Raw genomic sequence first — 9,784 nt, 5'->3', positions numbered from 1 at the left:
ATATTATATTTCAAAAGAAAATTTGCAAGATTTACAAAATGTGTTACAGAGTAGACAGGAATGAATGTGATTTACAGAGCAAATGTTTGTCCTAAAATGAAATGAATTAATAGTAACAAATAGCAGTTGATTAGTGAGCTTCTTTAAAATAATGTCAAATAGAGATGTCAGGTGAATTTCTTCAATGATGTTATGACTTTTCTAGCTAAGAAAGTAAAATCTGAAACTCAGGCTGCAACTAGGATGATGTGATGATTCAGACTATATATAAAAAAAAAGAATAGCATTAGCTAAAAGCAGAAAGCTGCTTTCCCTCTATTTCTTAAACATGAGTCCTATTTTTAGAGACTAGATAAGATCATGTGCATGGATATCAAAATGGGAATAAGCTACCAAGACAGGTGTATTCTCCTGATTTTCAACTTCTGCATTGTCTAGGAGCTGGATCCACAAGATCATCATGAGCAAAAGCTCCAAAAAACAAGAATTATAGTAATCCAGGCTTAAAAAACCAGAAACATTTACCTGCATAACAAAATTCTTTGTGCTGATCTGCACCCAGCCTGGCTAGGTTTGTTTTATCATAGAAAGTATAGTGCAATAATAGTTTCACCCAATACAGATAATCCTGGAGAAGATTAAAAATCAGGTGTTTAGTTGAATATGGTCTCACTAGTGTTTTTCTAACTACATTGAAAGTGGAGTAGTATAAAAACAATGGTTTAAATTGCTAGATTCTAATTTCTAGTGGGAGATAACTCATTATGATCTCCCAACACCTGGCACATTATGGTATGGTTTGAGATAGACTGAGTTTCTAAATATTAGAGTGCTAATACATTTCTGTGCTGAAAAACCTCTGGCAAAAGAAAGAAGGATCTGGTATTTTGAAGTTGTGTTCTGCAACCCAGAGTGGCATGATGTGACCTTATGCTTTGTAAGATTCTTTGATTTGAGATTGGCAATCAAGTAATGTGCATTGCAGGGCAAAGAGAATCGGATTAAAAAGAATCTGAATTTTAATGTTGATTCTGTTCTTAGGGAATTGTTTTGGTCTAATTATATCTGTTTTCTTATTTCTATGATGAGGAAATTAAACTACATGTCTCCTAAGGTTCCTTTAAGCTAAGATATTAATGACCACCTTTATTAACCTAAATGCCAGTGCCATTTGTTGTAGATTCTTTTAGCAGTGGCTTCCAATAAATCATGACTTCAAGTAACCATAATCTTGTATAGTCTTCTCTCACATTCACTCTAGGCTTGGCCACATTACTTTCTTTGGCCAATGGGATGTCAGCAAACATGGTGAAAGCAGAGGCTTAAAAGTTAGTTGTGCAATGTGTCTTGCCTTCTTGGAACACTGACTTAGAGCTGCCGCATTTATGTGTCACCTCATACCTGTCAGAGTGGCTATCATCAAAAAGCAAACAAAACACAAATAACAAATGTTGGCGAGGATGGGGAGAAAAGGGAACCCTTCTACACTGTGGGTGGGAATGCAAATGGGTGCAGCCACTGTAGAAAGCAGTATGGAGATTTCTCAAAAAAACTAAAAATAGAACTACCATATGACCCAGCAGTTCAACTCCTGGGTATATGTACCCCCAGACCCTAGTTTGAAAAGATACATGCACCCCAATGTTCATAGCCGTGTTACCTAAGTGTCCATCAACAGATGAATGGATAAAGAAGATGTGGTATATATACACAATGAAATACTACTCAGCCATAAAAAAAGAATGAAAATTTGCCATTTGCAGCAACATAGATGGCCCTGGAGGGCATTATGCTAAGTGAAATAAGTCAGACAGAGAAAGACAAACACTATATGATGTGATTTATATATACAATAAACTAGTGAATAAAACAAAAAAGGAGACTCACAAATATTGAGAATAAACTAGTGGTTACCAGTAGGGAGAGGGAAGGGGGAGGGGCAATATAGGAGTAGGGAATTAAAAAAAAGGTTATTATGGGATTATATGAACTCATGTGTGTGAAACTTTTGAAAATACAGAATTTAAAGACTCTTTCATTAAAAAAAAAAAGTTAATAAAAAAAAGAAATCCAGGGCTTCCCTGGTGGCGCAGTGGTTGAGAGTCTGCCTGCCGATGCAGGGGACACGGGTTCGTGCCCCGGTCCAGGAAGATCCCACATGCTGCGGAGCAGCTGGGCCCAGTGAGCCATGGCCGCTGAGCCTGCGCGTCCGGAGCCTGTGCTCCGCAACGGGAGAGGCCACAACAGTGAGAGGCCCGCATACCGCAAAAAAAAAAAAAAAAAAAAAGAAATCCAGTCCAGCTTACTGTGGGACAAGAGACTTATGTGTAAGGAACCAAGGGACCCCAGCTGATAGCCAGGATCAACTGCCAGACATTTGACTGAGGTCATCTTGGACCTTCCAGCTACATGAGTGTAGCTACACAAGTAAGCTCAGACAAAACCAACAGAGGAACCACCAAGCATACTGAGAATATCATGGGAAATAATCAGCAATTATTATTTTTAAGAAACTAAGTTTTAGAGTAGTTTGTTACAGGGAAATAGATAACTGACACCATTTGAAGAGGTATTCTATTCACATTAATAGAATACTGAGCTATAGCTAAAATTAGATGAGACAATTTTTACTTGATTATTAGAATGTGAACACTATTAGCAAAGGGATCTTATCTATCTTACTCATCACTACATTGCTACCACTTAATACAATGTCAGCGCTGCGTTTGTTATGTATTACTGTAATGAATTACCTCCTAATTGAGTGGTTTAATACAACTGACATTTATTGTCTCACAGCTGTTTTGATTTAGGAATTCTGGCATAGCTTATCTGGGTCTTTTGTTTCAGAGTGTCACAAGGCTGCAATCAAGGTATTAAGGAAGGTTATGGTTTTGCCTGAAGGCTCAACTGGGGAAAGATCCAGATCCAAGGTTACTCACATGGTTGTTGGCAGGATTCAGTTCCTTGCAGACCTTTGGCCATGTGGCCAACAGTTCTTTGCTCTATGGGTCTCTCCAACATGGCACCTTGCTTTATCAAAGCCAGGGGGGAAAAAAAAGGGAGAGCGAGAGAGAGAGAGAGAGAGAGGAAGCCAATAAGATGGAAATCTCAGTATTGTGTAATCTAATCATGGAAGAGGCATCTAATCACTTTTGCTGTATTCTATTTGTTAATCTCTAGGTATAGCAAGGAATAACACAAGGACATAAATTCCAAGAGGCAGGAATCAGTGGGGGTCATCGTAGAAGTCTTCCCATTATAGGTTCATAGTAAATGCTGAATATATTTTTGAAAAGATAAATAAGTGAATAAGCAATATTGATCAACAGCTATGTGTCAGGCGCTGTTCTATACGTGTTGGGGATACTTAGGTTGTAATTGTACAGTCCCTGCTTTTTAGAGCATATAGTAAAGTAAGGGATACAGAAGTGTAAAAATTAAAGCCATACAATAAAAAGTGCTAACCTGTAGCTCTTGTGGAATGCATAAGGTGCAGATGGAATACAAATAGAATGTGATTATTTTGTTGGGTAAGTCAGGAAGAAATTTCTTTTGAATATGGTAACTATCTAGGGATTTAAGGATGATTCATTATTTTCCATCACTGGAATTAGAAATAATGGAGAGAAGTGCATTTCACACAGAGCAAATAACATGTTGTAAAAGTGTGTGCGTGTGCATGTGTGTGTGTGAAGCAGAGAGCAAGGGACAGGCAGATATTTGGACTGGCAGGAATTTTTCCCCTTGATTTTTCCCAAACAAAATGTGTTCTCTTATGCAGTTTGTTGAAGAACCATCTGTCCCACAGCCTTGAGGTGACCCACTGAAGGTCTATAAGGGAAGGCAGATAGCCCAGTAGATGGAAAGATAGGATACAGATGCAAAGAGGAACCCAGGTGTAATTCATTGCAAAGTGGCCCCTATCTCCAGAATTGTTCAGGTTAATTGCACATTGGAGGAAATTGACTAAGTTAGTATTTTTGAGCAAAACTGTTTTAAAACCAATCTATTCAGATGGGAAAGAGGAGGTCCTTTGACACCAGAGCATTTCTGAGGATGTGTTGTAGAGGAGAATTTAATGATCTGTAAACTATCACATCTGTTGACAGTTGTTTTACCCTGTTATCACAGAGAGCAAAATGAGAAGAGAGTATGATTTTTAAAATGAGTATACTGAAGGATTTATTAAAATTATGAATAGACATGAAATGCATAAAACTATAAAGTATCATCTGCGAAGTACTCTCTTACTATCTTTTACATTGGATAAATGAGATTGGTAAAAATGGATTTAGATTTTTCAAGAACATGATTCAGATTCATAATTAAATTAAAATCCTGGCTCTATTAGTTACTAGCTAAGGGTCCTTGGGTAAGTCCCTTAACATCTATGAGCTTAAGAATCCCCATCTATAAAATTGAGATATAACTACTCACTGATTTGTATTGAAAAGTCAAAGAGAATTACTATAAAAATGCTTCAACTGAATAGGTATATGAGTTACTTTTTTGTCATATGCCCCAATGTTTGGGAAAACACATCTCAGAATGCTTCCCATCTTGGCATCTTCATATGCTTCATAATTAGAGAGTATTGTCTTTGACAGATTGCCACCTACCACATTATCAAGAACATTATCCAAAATCAGACTGACTCCAGGTTAAGTCAGCGAAGGTGACTGTTCCCAAAGATTTCCAACACTAGTTAAGTCCTGAGCCAAGTCATTGAGAGGGTGGAACAAAATGATCTGCCTAATTCGGAGATCCCTTGAGTATTCACTTTTTTTTGAAAGCATTTTTTTAATGTATTTATTTATTTATTCTTGGCTGCCTTTGGGTCCTCATTGCTGCCTGTGGGCTTTCTTTAGTTGCAGAGAGTGGGGGCTACTCTTCGTTGCGGTGTGTGGGCTTCTCATTGCGGTGGCTTCTCTTGTTGCGGAGCACGGGCTCTAGGGACACGGGCTTCAGTATTTGTGATGCACGGGCTCAGTAGTTGTGGCACACGGACTTAGTTGCTCCGCGGCATGTGGGAATCATCCCACACCAGGGATCGAACCCGTGTCCCCTGCATTGGCAGGCCGATTCTTAGCCACTGTGCCACCAGAGAAGTCCTGAGTATTCACTTCTGAGCAGTCAATATTGCAATTTTTCAAAGCCAGGTCCACAGTAAAGCCTTGTCTATCAAGACCAAAGACTCTGAAATCCTTATGGTATATAACATTGCTTCTGGTGCTTATAAGGAGAGGTTATTTATTCATTCTCTGAATCCCAGAATTGTGCTGCATGCCATCTCAAACAGCACATATTCTAGCTTAGAGCAAAACTTGGCAAACAGATTTAAGGTAACTAAGCTCGGGATTTGGGGTAGGCAAAAGTGAACTTGAACAAAGTAGATGTACTTGAAACATTTTGAAAGGATCCCAGTATTACAAATAGAACATGATTTTTGAAGGCAAAAGAAAGAGACAAGTAGTAAGGAATTAAATCAATCAAGTAGTGTTAGAAAGTCTATGCATGATGGCCACGGTTTAAAATGAATGAATGAGATATGGATAGCAAACCACGAGGAAGGATGAACTTCTAATCTCTGCAAATAATTGTCTAGTCTCATACTCAAAATTTTTAGGCAGAAAAAGTCAAGATTCAAAAAATCCATAAATGTTAATGAAAAGTTGTTACTGGTAAAATCTTCCTTAGCTAGAAATTACCTGCATGGACCATGAGCCCATCATTCTTGTTTCTTTCTTCCTCTTCCATATGGCAGCTTTTTAGATACCCTATTCTATGCCCTTCTTCATCACCACCACCACTACCAGCCCCATACTCATAATCCTCTCCCACCCAGGCTTCTTACTTCAAATTCTCTCAACCACTACACATATTATGGCTATTAGATGTCTCCTCATTCAGGTCATACACCTGTCTTTGTCCAAAAAAAGAACAAGGAATGAGGTATCCTGACTCTGCTACTTCTAGACACAGTTTCCTTCACTTTCCTGATTTTCATTTCCATATAAATAAACTCTATAGAAATTGCCTACTTTGGATCTGAAAGTTATTGGAGGGGATGGTATGAGAGCCTATATGTAAGACCACAGAATGTCTAGAATACAGCAAGAATGAAATAATTGCTGGTTATTACTGTTATTGCCAATGTTATTAATAGTATAATATTATCATTATTCTGATCGTGACTGTTTCCCTTTCTAGACTGCAGACATCTTGCGCATGGAGCATTGATTTTCTTTATGCATGTTTTTATGCCTGTCTCACTCAGTACCTTATGTAGGATCTTAATATATAAGATGACCAAAAATTTTCACAGCTTGGATGATAGTTAGGAAAGAAAGTCTAAATATGAGTTGACAATAAAGAAAAAAAAAGGGTGTTGGAAAGCTTTTCCAAGAGAATCGTAGGAGATCAGTTAAGAAGGATAATGCCCAACTCTCAACACAGAACTCATCATTTAATTTTAATGCATAGAACATCAAGTTAAAGTGGACTTCATGGATTCTGAGACTGAATCAACTGATTTAATGTTAGCACTCTAAGTTGTTAAGTGGGACCAGCGTTTGAATACTCCTATTTGTCTATTCACCTTGTATTCAGATTTTTTGAGCATCTACACAGACTTCTCTTTTTTTGGAAGACAAGCCATGGCTGGAGGATGTAGAAAAAAATCATACTTTACCTATTGGGCAGGTGAGGAAACTGTTACAGTTCACAGTCACACACAGGTCCCCTGGGCTGTTTAGACAGAGGCAAAAACCACACATAAGCAACTCTCTGAGCCAACAACGCTTTGGTCCTTTTTATTGATAATTATCTCTTACATATCTAAATAAGCCTAGGCTCCTGAAGGTGTAAAAAATGCCCCAGAGGTATAGCAAAAATGAACACTCCAGTGCTCATCCTAATTAGGATTTAATTAGGGAATTAAAAAAATGCCGAACACATGTTTTTAGCAAGTGTATAATCATTGACTTATTGCTTGTAGGTTTTCTACATATTTTTCATTGTAAATATCCAATTATTATTGTCATTTAGGTCAGACTTTAAGAATTCAAAGTCTTATTCAAAATAATGAGAATTTGTTTCCTTAAGCATAATGTCCTCTAGTATGGTTTTTACATCTTTTAATTTACTGTGTAGTCTATACACTTCCCTCTCCTAGCGTAGAATCTGGGTGGTGATTTTCTCATGATGTGTTGTATAACTCTTCAACAGAGCCCCGCATCTTGTATTTACAACCAGTGCATAGGAAAAAAAAGTGACAACTGCCTCTGTGTTCTTGTTCCTAAGAGATTTGTAACAAACCGTGAATGTAAAACAGCAGTCTCCTTTTCATAGTGAAAGCTGTGTGTATGCCTCCAACTCTGACCAAACTTTTGAAGTGATTTATGGCAGATCTGTTTTGACCTGCCCCTGATAATATTCAAATTAATGTCACAGTTAGAAAGGAAAGTGGTATTTGCCATGTGAGTTCCACCAAAGGTATAGAAACTGTTCCAAGTTTGATTTGTGACCACTGCCACCAGCTTTTAAAAGCCACGGCTGATGAAATAAAAAGTCTGATGTTGATTTCTTAATCACACCGCCATTATGGAAATAATAGGTTGCTACAGTAATAAGCATTACCCCTTTTCTGATGGCATTTCAATGCCTTTTACAGCCACTTCTAATGACCATCAAACTGTTTGGTGTAATGAGTGAGAAGACTCTAACATCTTTATTCAAAAGTCACTAAATGATAATTGCCACCTATCACCCATTCTCTAGAGCCCAGAACGTATGTCTGCTGAATCCCATTATCATCCTGCAGGTCTGCATCTCCATCTTCTAGACTCCAGTAATTAGGCATAATTTATATCTGATCCAGTGATGGCTACAGTCATCTCTCAAATTTGTGTTTTCTGATGTGTCGGAATATCACTTAACTCTAGAAAAATTTTTAAAGATTTTATTGAAAAAGTCATAAATATGATTAGTGACAGCTTTAGTGTTAGTACATCAGTGAAAAATTCATAACTACATTCATTTTTACCGTGTGGAGTAATGGTTAAGAAGCAAAGCACCTAGGGTATAACAGACCTGAATTTGAAATCCTTGTTCCATCTCTTAATAGCTATTGTAACCCCAGGCAAGTCAGCTTTTCAGAGGCTCAGTGTTCTGTCTCTAAAATGGGAATAAGAATAGTGCTTTCTTGATATGGTGGTTTAAGTATTAAACCTAAAAATGGTAGCTATTATTATATTATTATCATTGTCGTTACCATTATTATTCCCACCTCACATGCTTCTCCTTTTTATAGACAACAAAGAAATCCCACACAGTTACCCAATTAAATACATGATTGGGATTCTTGAAATGATTTGGGATATGAAGTCAATAATTCAGCCATGGACGTGGAATGGATTGTTGGGGGCATTGCTATGGGGTCTGTGAGCAACAACGGAATCTTTAAGATACTATTCCAAACATGCCTGGCCTGAGTTAGAAGAGCTGGCAAACAGTTGAAAAACATGAATAAAAGGGGTAAAGGAGGGACACAGCTAATTTATAGAATACATAACAGGTATAAGGCACTGAGCTAGGAATTTTAACTTACTCATATATTTTCACAAAAAAAATCATATGAAGGAGATAGCAATATTTCTGTTTCATAGCTAAATGAAACTAAGCTTATAGAGGTAAAGAATATCTCAGTTCAAAGAACTAATGAATGGTAGAAATGGTGTGACTCATTCCAAATCTTGATTTAAAGATACATAAGTTGTATGGCCTTTTGAAGAATTCATGAAATTCAGTCTGGTTGGGGCATATACTTAGAGAATGGATCCACAGAATGTATAGAGGAAAGCAATGATGGTATGATGCAGTATAACATTTTCAGGTGTTGGAGGAACTTAGAAACCAGATGTTTCTTTGGGTACCCTTGAAGGTAAAAGTAATGTGAAATGGCATTCAAAAGTAGGAAATTAATCTTTTGATCATATTTGATATTGATCAGATTCAAATTTAAAACATTTGCCCATTTTTCTCATATACATAATATAAAAAAGAAAAGATGACTATTTTGGAAAATGGCATATGAAGACGTGATGAGATAGGAGTTATGTTAGAGTCTATTGTGGAGAAAAAATCTAGAAGAGAGACTTTAATCGTCATGAAAGAAGGTTATTTCAAAGGGACACATATATCCCCAATATCTAAAGTTAGAAACATAGACGTGTTTTCAAATCACATTCATAATTAAGATGGTTTATTGTAAAATATCATTATCTTATTGAAAATATTAAGGCTTGTTTAGGAAACAATGATATGGTTTCTACTTCTGAAGAACTCACACATTGGTCATGCTTGTGGCAAAGAAATTAGATATTACCTAGTGCTGTAGATGGAAAAAGAGATCAATGTTTAGGAAAAAGAATCTAAGCTTGCTCCATAAGAGGTTGTGGATTTTTCATTCCCATTAACTGGGAGTGAAATGTGGCATTGAGGATCTCAAGTTGAAAATAAATATAAAATTTATTTTAGGATGTGAAAACTCTTACAGTGACAAATGTGAAACCACTCTATAGGAATGCATCCATAATAACGCAGATAAATGGATTCCCAAGGAAGTAGTTCTGAAAACTTATAGCCAAAAATGACTAGTTACTGGAATAATAAGTGAAATTCATACCTCCAAATTAATGATGATTCAACAACCTGAAAGAGATTTTATTTTTTTGAATATTTCAACTTTTTTTTTTTCCTAAAAAGAAGCAGAATTCTTGAG

At 36.8% G+C, this 9,784-nt stretch overlaps 1 long non-coding RNA gene across 2 annotated transcripts; it reads right to left on the bottom strand.

Moving 5' to 3' along the window:
- Positions 1 to 1,325: 1,325 nt before the first annotated feature.
- LOC125962680 (uncharacterized) lies at positions 1,326 to 8,130 on the bottom strand. 2 transcript variants are annotated; one of them, XR_007474213.1, is made up of 4 exons: positions 8,095 to 8,130; positions 6,695 to 6,750; positions 2,943 to 3,033; positions 1,326 to 1,413 (listed from the first exon to the last, which is right to left on the bottom strand). It is a non-coding gene; the product is annotated as an uncharacterized LOC125962680 (long non-coding RNA). The 2 variants fall into 2 exon arrangements; XR_007474212.1 differs by lacking the exon at positions 1,326 to 1,413 and having other exon boundaries at positions 2,799 to 3,033.
- Positions 8,131 to 9,784: the final 1,654 nt, after the last annotated feature.

This window comes from Orcinus orca, chromosome 20, assembly GCF_937001465.1.
Source record: "Orcinus orca chromosome 20, mOrcOrc1.1, whole genome shotgun sequence".
Lineage (NCBI taxonomy): Eukaryota > Metazoa > Chordata > Mammalia > Artiodactyla > Delphinidae > Orcinus > Orcinus orca.
Note: the sequence above shows the minus strand (reverse complement) of the source record. Positions and strands in the feature narration are given on the sequence as shown.